Below are 12,634 nucleotides of genomic sequence, written 5' to 3' on the forward strand. Positions count from 1 at the left end.
CCTAGGGTCCTTCCAGATTGGCATTTTATTATGGGAGTATTCTGCAATGGGGTGTGAGGGGAAGTGTACCAATGGCTGCTGGTACACAGTATCTCCACCACAGCCCAGGTTGGGTGGAACGTGTCAGGGACCAAATATGGTTCCAGTCCCTAGCACATTGGGGGAAATAACTGCTGGTCCGCCACATCAGATAGTTTGAGGAGCACTGCTTTTTTAATGCATTTCAACTCCAGGCCTGAGGTTTGAACTCCAGGCCTGATTTAGAGCCTTCACACACCTCTCCAGCAGAAAATGCTCCCTGTGCGACTTAATATACAATCAATTTAAAACAGGACAGTCCTTGCCTGCAAGCTGACAGCTCAAAAAGATATGTGACACACAAGGGAAAAGGAAGAGGTTGGGAAGTGGAAGAAAGCAAACTTGGGAACCAATTCTTAAAAGTTAAATGTTAGTCCTCCTCACCAGCTGGAATGGAAGCACCTCGGGGGCAGGAGGCATCTGATGGAGGTGATATTTCAGAAGAAGAGCTGCTTGGGTTGCTCCTGACAGAAATCTCCAGTCATCTCCGCAGAGGTTCAGTGCAAATCTCAGCCCACCCCACTTCCTCACACGGTGATTCACAAGCACACCACACGCACACTTCAGGTCAGAAGATTGCGCTGGCAATCTCGTGTCTATTTGTGGACATTTCATGCTAATGTAATAGATTTCAAGCGGGAGATAGCTCAGTCGGTAGAGACTCTCCCATCTCAAGAGTTGTGGATTTGAGCCTGCATTAGAGGGGCTTGGACTAGGCCTATGGTCCCTTCTAACTTTACAATTCTACGATTATAAATCAAGAAAGTGTGGACAAAAAAAAGAAGCATGCCAGTAGATTCTCCGTTCTTATCCCCACTTTTTCATTAAAGTAGTCTTCAGACATTTTAAAGCCAGCTGCAACCTGCAATACAGAGACAAGAAATTTAATTTTACTGTATTACGCCAAAGTGTCTCAAAGTGACTTAACAAAAAAGAACAGAAACTTAAAAAATAATAAAAAAACCTAGATGGAAAGTTGCAATAAAACAAGAACCAAAAATGCTCGTCCATAATTGCATATGAAAAGGACAAATCTTACCCACCCCACTGAAAGCTAAGCACAAAAATTGGCCACAGACATAACTAATTACCCTCCAAAGTTAGGGCCAAGAGCTCAGATAAATGCCCATCATTCTCCCCCTTGGTCCTTCCCTCCCTGTTCTCCGTCATTCTTTCCTCAACTTCCCAACAACAAAAATAATATAGTGGGAAATGGGGCACTGCCTCACTAAACTCTGTCCTCAGCCAGCCCCTACCTGCTTCTCTAACAACAGTGGTACCTCGGGTTGAGAACTTTATTCGTTCCGGTGGTCTGCTCTTAACCTGAAACTGTTCTTAACTTGAGGTACCACTTTAGCTAATGGGGCCTCCCGCTGCTGCTGCGCTGCCGCCGCGCAATTTCTGTTCTCATCTTGAAGCAAAGTTCTTAACCCGAGGTACTATTTCTGGGTTGGCGGAGTCTGTAACCTGAAGTGCCTGTAACCCGAGGTACCACAGTACTTATATCCAGTTCAGGGAGGGAGGGTCCCAGCTGTCTGCTTCCTTCCCCGCTTTGCTCTTGCAGACCTCAGCAGGGAGGAGGACGGGGGCGAAACTCGAATTAGTTGGTTTCACCTTTCATCGGCTCTGTCTTCATCTTTGGCCGGCCCTACCAATCTCAACAGGCACCAGCCATCACTGGCAGACATGGGCGTCTGGGTAGCCAAGGGTGGGGGCAGGGGGCAGCTGCCCCTCCTAGATCAAGTAAAACAACATAAATACTTAATTAACTGACCAATTGATTGGTTCTGCCCCCCCAACAAAAACCCTGGCTATGCCCACGCTGGCAGGCAGCATCTGCCAATGGCCCAGAAAGCTAAGGAAGGTTCTCTACTGGCTGGTGAGGCAGACGCCATGCAGTTGTTGGACCAGTTGAAAGGTGATTGAACTGAACAGAAATGTTCTGCTCCTTGTACTTGGAAGCAGTTAACGGAGTGTAATGTGACCTTTTTTTTCCAAAAATGGGAACATTCAAGAAGGAAGTAGAAGAGGAAATAGAACGAGAAGCAGCAGCAAAGAATCCTCTGGTCATGTGCCCAGCAGTGTGAGTGTATTTTGAATGTGGCTAAAGGTCTTAATTGTTGCCCAGTCTCGTGATTTCATAGTTTCAGAAACGTTAATATTACCGTTAGTGTTAGCATATATGCTTATTCATTGCACACTACTGGTTTGCATCTGTAAAAAAATCCCCAAGAACACAAACATTTAAAATAATACCGAAAGATTCAACCATTATTTACTAAAAGTGACAATCCTGCAATATGATTAAAAAGGGACAAAACCTACTTCTCCCAGCTAAAAGATGGAACACTGCAGCAGGCTAGGGCATTATCATGTGATAACATTTTTTAAAATCCTAGGTAAATGGGAACACCTTCATCTGGTGCCTAAAACTTGATAAAGATGATTATCAGTTGTATGGAAATATTCAGAGCCAATCATGCATTCGTCTACGTATTCAATTTTTCCAAAAGGTTTTTTGTTTTCCCCTTGATCTGATAGCTGAAGTAAGATTAAGGTTGTCAATGGCATCAGAAAAGGGCAGGCTGTTCTGCAGTAGTGCTTAGCATTAATTGTTTTGATTATGAAATTAAACCTAATTATTGCAATACTTAGCATATATGGTATTTTCGAGTGTTCAAAATGCTTCACTTATATTAGCAATAACCCTGCAAGGTAGGTCAGTGTTACGTCCTGCGACATCACAGACGGAGAGCAGAAGCTGAGGTATGAGGTTGCTATTAGGTGGAATTCAATCACATACCAGCAAATTGAGGTTGCACAATTATAGCTCTTTGGGAAGTTTTGCACAGCAAACCTGCTTTGCCCTAAGATAAGGATAGCAAGACGGGACGCGGGTGGCGCTGTGGTCTAAACCACAGAGCCTAGGGCTTGCCAATCAGAAGGTTGGCGGTTCGAATCCCCGTGACAGGGTGAGCTCCTGTTGCTCGGTCCCTGCTCCTGCCCACCTAGCAGTTGGAAAGCACGTCAAAGTGCAAGTAGATAAATAGGTACCGCTCTGGTGGGAAGGTAAACGGCGTTTCCGTGTGCTGCTCTGGTTCGCCAGAAGCGGCTTAGTCATGCTGGCCACATGACCTGGAAGCTTTACGCCAGCTCTCTTGGCTAGTAAAGTGAGATGAGCACTGCAACCCCAGAGTCGTCTGCGACTGGACCTAACGGTCAGGGGTCCCTTTACCTTTACCTTTACCTAAGGATAGTGAGAGGAAAATGCACAGGAAAATGTGGGATCACATTTGTTTTGACATAACGTAAATCTAACCTGCCTCACAGAGAAATTGGAAGGAATGCTTAACAGCCAACGTCATAACCTTCTTGCAAGCATTCGGGATGCTGCATAAACAGGATGTCTTGAAACTCCCATAAAAAAGGTAAAGGTAAAGGTACCCCTGCCCGTACGGGCCAGTCTTGACAGACTCTGGGGTTGTGCGCCCATCTCACTTAAGAGGCCAGGGGCCAGCGCTGTCCGGAGACACTTCCGGGTCACATGGCCAGCGTGACATCGCTGCTCTGGCGAGCCAGAGCCGCACACGGAAACGCCGTTTACCTTCCCGCTGGTAAGCGGTCCCTATTTATCTACTTGCACCCGGAGGTGCTTTCGAACTGCTAGGTTGGCAGGCGCTGGGACCGAGAAACTCCCATAGTGGCATTCTTAAAGCCATTTAGAGTTCTCATGTCATGTCGGATGTGCATGCCTGGTGTGATGGTTCTAGGGGTTGCTCGTGCGTAAACCTGCGCCACACCTGGCTGGGTTGCCTGAGTGAGCCTTTTCTGTCCGGACAGCCACTTGCCCGTGGCTGTCTCAATCGCTGGCAGAATCCGTCACTGGGCGTTTCTTGAACTTCTTCCAGCAAAGAAGCTCTTTGACGCCTAGTCTCCGCCTACTCTCCCTGCGTGGAAGCCTTCTGTGCAAGGAGGGTGTGGGCAGCGGAGGACCCATGCTCTCCCCGCTGGTCCCCGGCGAGGAGTCATGGGACCGCCTCGCCGATTCCCCCATCTGCCCCCCTTCTTCACTGGTGCTACGCTGATTTCCTTCCCCAGAAGATGGGCTGCTTCTCCTCATCCCGGGACGCTCTCTGGAATCCCTCTGGAGCCCTCTCTCTCCCTCTGGCTCCGATGGCAGTTCCCTGACACATGGCTTGCCCGTTTTGCTGCCAAAATGGTGCTCCCCCTTCCTGTTCTAAGTGCAGAAGCTAGCTTGACTGGCTACTACACTTCAGGGCAGCAGGCTAACTTAGGGGACACAGGGCAGAAGTGATAGGGGTGTGTGTGTGTGTGTGTGTGTGTGTGTGTGTGTGCTTTCAGAGCTGGGATGAAGGACCCAGCAAAGGGCAAAGGTGTCCTCAACATTGCAGTTCCAGTATCCAGTGGTACCTTGGGTTAAGAACTTAATTCGTTCCAGAGGTCCATTCTTAACCTGAAACTGTTCTTAACCTGAGATACCACTTTAGCTAATGGGGCCTACCGCTGCCACACAATTTCTGTTCTCATCCTGAAGCAAAGTTCTTAACCCGAGGTACTATTTCTGGGTTGGCAGAGTCTGTAACCTGAAGCGTCTGTCACCCAAGGTACCACTGTACTGTTGTGCCTCCAGGGCTATGGAGTCCCCAGGGCCACCTTTTTTCTAGAGGACACCTCAGGAAGGACCCAGCTTCTCCTCCTCTTCAGAGGAACTCTCATTGGGGCCTGGTGGGTCCTGGAAGCTAAACCATTTTGAAAGCTTCTGTTTAGCTACAGCCATTCCTTGCATCCCACTTCTGCTGAGTTTGGAGGACAGAGGTTTTTAGAAATGAGATGCCATAATCCCACTTTCGGGTGCCAGCGTGTAATCCAACCTTATCCCCAAATGAATAAAACAACAACAAGCTTGTTGGGCTTTTGTGAACGAGGTCATGTTCAGAGCCACCTATATATCATGTTACCCCCTTGAAATCAAGTAAATATGGTGGACTAGACACGGCTGGAATACCTGACGGTTTTCTTTTTAATCAAGGAGGTTGCAGCTGTGCTGTGGGAGCAGTTTGTATTATCCATAGATGCACATGCCCAAAACTGACCCTAATGATCAGCAGCACTGCCAGTTTTCAAATGCACTCAGCTCCCACTACCCAAATGCTCGTTATACAAAATTCACTTATCCATACACGAGAAATTAGTACCCAAACTTCACTATACACACTGCACACATCCAAGCAGCCAGATCTCAGTGTATTACTGTAAACAAATAAGTGACCTTAAACAAGTCTTACTTTGTGTGTTTTGCTGGTCTGCTGGTCAGCTGTTTCACCAGAAACCATGGTGGGGGGCGGGAAGGGTGAGAGATTCAACAAATAAGAGAGCATTTTTCCCTTCCTTGTTTGCTTTTGGCAAGGTTTCAGAGGGTTTTGCAAGGTTTCAGAACCTATGCCTGGGTTTTTTCATCACTTTGGGGTCAAAATTCTGTGGTCAGGAACGATGTGGAAATTTCCCCATAGGAATCAATTGAAATCATCAACTTGTTATGTGAACGTTTGCCTAACAAATGATTTCCTGAGAATGCATTGTGTTTGGATAACAAGACCTGCGTGGTAAGTCAATGACCCTATTTCAACTTCTGAAATGCCTTTTGACAATCTTTTCAGTGGGGACTCATGTGTATCACAGTTCAGTCTTCAGTCGCTTTCCTGGATCTCAAGAACCTGATCTCTAATAAACTCCAGAATTTCAATATTTTACAGAATGGATTCAGTCACAAATTTGGTACTCTGGCATGCCGAATCTGCTATAAGAAAGCAAAATGGACTTTTTGTGAATAGGAAAGTGATAAGGATAATGAAAAAAGAGGAGATAATAATCAATAAATGGGAGCACATATATTAGTGAAAAACCACAGACAAAAATACATTATATTGGGGAAATTTGCTAGTTAAAGTGTACATTAGGAAAAATTACATACAAAAATTGTATTTTAGAAGAATTTCACACTAAAATGCTGATGAATTTTCACGATGATGCTTTAAAAAAAGAATTTGCAAATAGATGTGGGCATGTGACAAATGGAACTTTGTTGTTGTTGTTTAGTCATGGTTAGAAAACAGAGTGAAATGGAATTTGACAAACCCACCCGTCCCTGTGGAAGAGTAAACAAATGCAGAACCCTGCAGAAGGGGAAGGATCTTCAGCAATGAGTAATGTGGGGGGAGGAGGAAGGAGTATGCTGAGGTAGCATGAGAAGAAAAGGGGTGTTGCAATATGAGCATATTAACATGGCCAGCATCTCTATTTTGGTAAAGTTCAAGTATACTGGACAAAACTGCTTAAGTTATTCAGGGCCATGTGTGGTCCTGGGAATCTGTTGCCCTAGAATTAAGCCATTTTGGAAAATACTAGAGGTAGTGGGGAGCAGAAGAAATCTTAGATGCAGAATTTATCACAAATATCCTTACTGTGCCCGGAACAGAAATAGTGGTTATCATTATCTGTTAACAAATGAAGGATGTAAAGGGGATGATTAGTTTGGCTCATATTCTTAGACTTAACAGGGAAAGCTTGGAGAGTTTAAAAATAAAAGGCGGGGGGAAATGTATATTACGAATAAGAAATAAAACCACAGAATTGCCTCGAGTTCTGGGCTACTGATTGTGTGCTACACATGTAAACAATAACAAAAGTATGAATTGTTTTGACATGTATAAACCTTAAAATGAGAGTACTGGAGTTGGAACGACAGCCTTAGTTTCTGTTGGCTAAATTTATCATTTGTCCCAGCCATGGGGTTCAAAACAAACCCAATCTGGGCAGAAGCTACTCAAAAGGTACAACCCCAGATGCCTATTTAGGTGAAAACTCTAATGTGGCGGGATCCTTGCAGATGGAGGCTGAAACCCCTGATCATAAATCATACCTGCCTCCATGATTCTGCCACCTGAAGCAGAAACTTCAGTCCTATCCCTGGAGATCCTGCGATGGCGACTCGTCCCATGCTGGCTTAACCCTGACCATCAAAAACCAGTATAGTGAAAGTCATTCCCAACTGCTTCTCATGCATCTGGTAATTTGAGGGCTTCGGTTAATATTAGTTCATTCACATGATCCGGTAGAGTTCTGTTCAATGAAGTAGAACTACAATTGTGTTGGAAAGTAGCCAAGAATTACGTCTTTCAGGATGCATAGCACCAAAATCAGGTTAAAATGATTTCCCCCTCCCCAAACTAGAAATTGGCACCTGACAAGTGGGTTTGGGGGTGAGCTGGGGGTTCAGAGGGTTGTGTTCCGTGTTTCTGACCATTCTCTAACTTTATCACTGCCCCAAGGTTCATCACATTCTCAGGATGTTTCAGGGTTCTTGAGTTTTGAGGGTTATTCAGGGTGCCAACTTGCAATGCTGAGAAAATTGCGAGAGCCTTTGCATCATGGAAAAAGAATGACTGCTCTCCATTTTATTGCACAATTCCTTCCTTTGCGGTAGCCCTGTTGAGTCAGCAACTCTCCCCTCAACCTTTGCATGGCTTCAGTTACAAATTTGTCTATCCTTCTACCATCCTGAGCAGGTTGTTTGCTGTTGATGTTTTGTATAATGAACCGCTAAGTAGTTCCAACATACTGTTGTCATTCTTAAGCTACTGAGAGATCCTTTGGCCCACTCTAATCCTTTCATTCTAATAATATGTGTATACACCTAACTGTATTTCACTGTCTTCTTTGTCTTCTGACTCACTGCTCTGTGTTATTAGTGGTCTTGCCCATGTCTGCTTTCAGTTCTGTATGTTGATATTTTTGTTATCTTCCTGAGCCAGGATATAATGTAATTACGATGCTTGGCCGATATCCTAGTGTTTTGTTCTGCATTGTCATATCTTATCTCCATTCTATTCAGTTGCACTAGGGGAAAGTAAGAGAACACAAGTTTGTGCATACTACTACTACTACTACTACTACTACTAATTTATTTGTACCCCGCCCATCTGGGCGGCTTCCAACAAAGATTAAAAATACATTAAAATGTCACACATTAAAAACTTCCCTGAATGCAATACTTAAAGAGAATCTGTTCTATCCAGAAAGGTTTAGTAAAGCTCATACACATATTTCAGACTGCAAAACTATGACTGTGCAAAAATGAATACAGAGATGAAATACTGGCAACAACCGATTTACATACATCTGATCAGGGCAACCCAGAAGTGGCCAGAAAAGGGGGCAGAATGGGGGGTGGGGCTTAGCAGGGCATAGCAGGCTGATGCGTGCTGCACCATCACGCATTATGATCCACAAACAACCCTCATGCAAATAGGGGGTTGCCTATTAAGTGGGGGAATTCTCTGTACTCTGGAGTTGTCAGCCTCCAGCTTGTTCCTTCCCTGTCTGCTTGTGTGTGTGTGTGTGTGTGTATAACCCATTCAGATACGAAACATAGACAAATTTTGACTGTTCTGTCCCGGCTGCTATGCAGTTACTAAGCCTGAACTATTCCTTATCACCAAGGCTGGTACACTCTGAGCTTTGCAGAGCAGAATGCAAGTCCCCCCACCCCCAATTTAACCAAGTTAAAGCGCAATCAGTTTGCCAGATGCACAGTTATCCTTTGTGCTACACTGCTTAGAGTTGTCAACTTACTAAGACCATTTTTACAGGCACAGGTGGGTGGGCCATAACAGGGATGGGCCATAACAGTAAAGAAGCAATAAAACAATAAGGCAAAACTTAACACAGCAACAGCACAGCAGATAGCTGAACCTTGAATGTTTCAAAATAATCTATGCAGGGCTTTTTCCAGCTGGTACTTGCCGGTACTTAGTTCATTGTCATTATAAGAGAACAAGGAAGGTGTCCGTGGTGAGTTCTGGCACCTCTTTTCTAGAAAAATAGCGCTGAATCTACTCGTAATATGACCTGAAATGTGACTTTGGAAATAACAGCAGTTTCCGTTTAAAACCACCTGTTGCCAGATCCAGAAGTTGTTTAAAACAGTCAAAGCGGAGGACATTTTCCAGTGCACAGACAGTTCCATTGAAAACAAAACTTTTCTCTGGAAGACAGCAGCAATAGCAGGCAGGGAGATGTTGTGTATGAAAAGGGAGTGGGAAGGCAGATCACGAACCCTCTTTATGGTCCTTTGGACACGTGGGCATGATGGCCAACTAGATACAGTGGTACCTCGGGTTAAGTACTTAATTCGTTCCAGAGGTCTGTACTTAACCTGAAATTGTTCTTAACCTGAAGCACCACTTTAGCTAATGGGGCCTCCCGCTGCCGCCACGCCACCACAGCATGATTTCTGTTCTCATCCTGAAGCAAACCCTATTTCTGGGTTAGCGGAGTGTGTAAACTGAAGCGTATGTAAACTGAAGTGTATGTAACCCAAGGTACCACTGTACAGGACTGCTGCCTAAGCTGACACACGCATTACTAGGGGTAAGGCAACAACCAGCTTTTCTCCCCTCCTGCCCCTCGCAGGAGGCAGTGGCAATGTGCAAAGAACATAAATCTTTCAGGTTCGTGAGGTCTAAAAGAAAACTTGTGCAAAAACCAGGAACGGAGCCAGAGAACCAATAGCAGCAGCATGTTCTTAAAAACAAAAGGATAGAATCAATTCTCCTTTAAGGTATGTAAAAAAGGCACCCGTGAAGAATCAATTAGCATAGAAATATCCACAGGAACAAGACAAGTTATCCACACACACACACACACACACACACACCCCGCCATATATTGGCAGGTATCATGGAGAGGGAGTGATGGAAAGGGAAGGACTTTTGTTTCTAGGAAATAGGAGAGCCGAGCATAGTGCTGCTCCTGGTTACACTCAGGAGTTTGCGTAAACATGACAGAGTTATACAAGTTCCAGGGCATTTTAGAAAAAACACATGTAAAGTGCTGAGGAAATTCCACCCGAGGTGAACTCAAAATCCTTGCCTGAAGTGCCCTTTTGAGTCTGTTCCCCTCTAGCCTGTGATTTGGCACGGTGAGTTAAACCACAGAGCCTAGGGCTTGCCGATCAGAAGGTCGGCGGTTCGAATCCCTGCGATGGGGTGAGCTCCCGTTGCTCGGTCCCAGCTCCTGCCCACCTAGCAGTTCGAAAGCACGTCAAAGTGCAAGTAGATAAATAGGTACCGCTCCGGCGGGAAGGTAAATGGCATTTCCGTGCACTGCTCTGGTTTGCCAGAAGCTGCTTACTCATGCTGGCCACATGACCCGGAAGCTGTACGCCGGCTCCCTCTGCCAATAAAGCGAGATGAGCGCCGCAACCCCAGAGTCGTTTGCGACTGGACCTAATGGTCACAGGTCCTTTAGCCTCTGATTTAGGATTTTCCATTCTGTCTTAAGCCAAACCTGCGTCTATATAATCCATATGGCTATATTAGATCTGTTTCTTAAACATGGGCATAGCCAGGATTTTTGTTAGTGGGGAGGGCAGAACCGACGTGATCAGTCAGTTAGTTAAGTATTTCTATTGTTTTATTTGATCTGGGGGCAGCTGCCCCCACTGCACCCTCCCTTGGTTACCCCCATGTACTTAAAGGTGGAGCTAGCTGCTCTGGCACCCAGAATGGCGCACATGTTGTGCACCCAGGGGCGGGGCTAGCCCCCTAGAGTCCCCCCCTCAGGGATGTCTCCCCCCCCCCAGGGATGGCACCCGGGGTGGACCGCACCAACTGCACCTCCCTTCCTCCGCCAGTGTGTTCAGGGGCCCATCTATACTGGTTGTTTGACTACATTTTGAGGTCATGTGGGAATGGTTACAACGTGTAAAGGGCAAATGAGGCTGAGTGTAGGGATTTGCCAGTACCTTCCAGGGCTTTTGTTCAAGAGCTGCAGGTGTGGAATTGAGGGATTGAAGTTGTTGTTTTTTTGTATATATATTTTTATTAAATTTCTGTTTTACAATTTTAAATACTCATTTTTACATCCTTGAAATATCAGTGACTTCCCTTCTTCTCTTTCCATGGTTCATTTTACATATCAAAAAACCCTGCATATTTTACAGAAGAAACTGTACCATTCAGTATTCCATTATTACATCCATCATAACTTACTTACACTGTCGATTTTATCTTAATGCTACCAGCGTTTTCAGCTGTACACAGTTATTTCCCATATATTCAATAAATGTTTTCCAATCTTCTTTAAACATATGTTCTTCTTGTTCTTTTATTCTATATGTTATGTCTGTTAAAGGGTCAAAGAGTATTGGGAAATCTTCCATAATGAATTGGGGAAAAAAAGTTTAAAAGTACTTTCCCCAAAAAGCCCAGAGTCCTTTCTGTTGGAGATAATTCAGACTGAAATTCCCAGGTGTCAAAAAAAGGTTATTTATGTATTCCACTACTGCGGACTGTGTTTTGTTAGCCCCAAAATGGAAAACGAGCGAGGTCCCAACCAAAGAAGAGTGGCAGCTTAAGTTGACACAATTAAATTAGAGAAAAGGGTAGCAACGCCCTGCCCCAGGTGTCACGATGCCTTCATTCGCCCCTGGTCCCATGTTTTAGTATGTACTGTACAGTTTGCATCTCATCAGAGACTCTCTTGCAGATGGAACGTAAGAAAAGCTTTGCATTAAATCTTCCCCTCAACCCTGGGCTGGCCCAGGACATTTGGCCACTTCAGGCAAAACTAGGGTTGCCATAGTTTAAAAAGTGAAAATCTGGACACAAAAGTTGAGCTTTTTTTTTTTTTTTGCAAAATCAAGAGAGAGAGAGAAGACATTTTTGAAATCTATACTTCCAACATGAGCTGCCATATGCCTTCTTCTCTTCCACATCGCCCCCGACACTGCCCCCCATGACAGAGGCAGCCATGGTGGAAGCAGGTGAGCATGGAAGAGGCTAGATCTGCTGCCTGAGGCGACTGCCTCATCTTGACACATTGGCGGCCCGGCCCTGCCTCAACCCCCAGTTCACCTGTCGCCACTGGCAGGAGAAGTTCAGGCCGGAAACCTCATGCAAGGCATGGCCTGCTAACCATAGTCTACTATCAACATAGTCGCTCAGTTTGTGAAGACAGGATTGATACTGTGTCTTCCCAGAGGGAAATGACACGCTTGAAGCATGTGAAGAGCGGCAGATCATTTCTGTTGTGCTCCATCTGCTCCAGGGGAGTGATTTAGGATGTTCAGTGTATGTGCATCTTTGTCAGCTGTTGCCCATAGCTTCTGGATTGGTGCAAAAACTTTGGGCAGCATTCCCAACTCTCTCACCCCACTCGGTGCAAACTGAAAGAACTGCGCTCCTGCATAATCTTATAATGGATGGTAAAGGTAAAAGGTAAAGGATTCCCGGACAGTTACGTCCAGTGAAAAGCAACTATGGGGTTGTGGCGCTCATCTCGCTTTCAGGCCAAGGGAGCCGGTGTTTGTCCACAGACAGCTTTCTGTTTTTTTTTATAAAGATTTTTATTGATTTCCAATTTTTAACAAAAACAAAAAACAACATAAAAACAAACAAACAAAAAACTCATATTTTCTTGACCTTATTTCCATAACCCTCTTTTCCCGGACTTCCCCATACCTTCCCCTTTTTGC

Source organism: Podarcis cretensis (assembly GCF_951804945.1).
Source record: "Podarcis cretensis genome assembly, chromosome: 13".
NCBI classification, from domain to species: domain Eukaryota; kingdom Metazoa; phylum Chordata; class Lepidosauria; order Squamata; family Lacertidae; genus Podarcis; species Podarcis cretensis.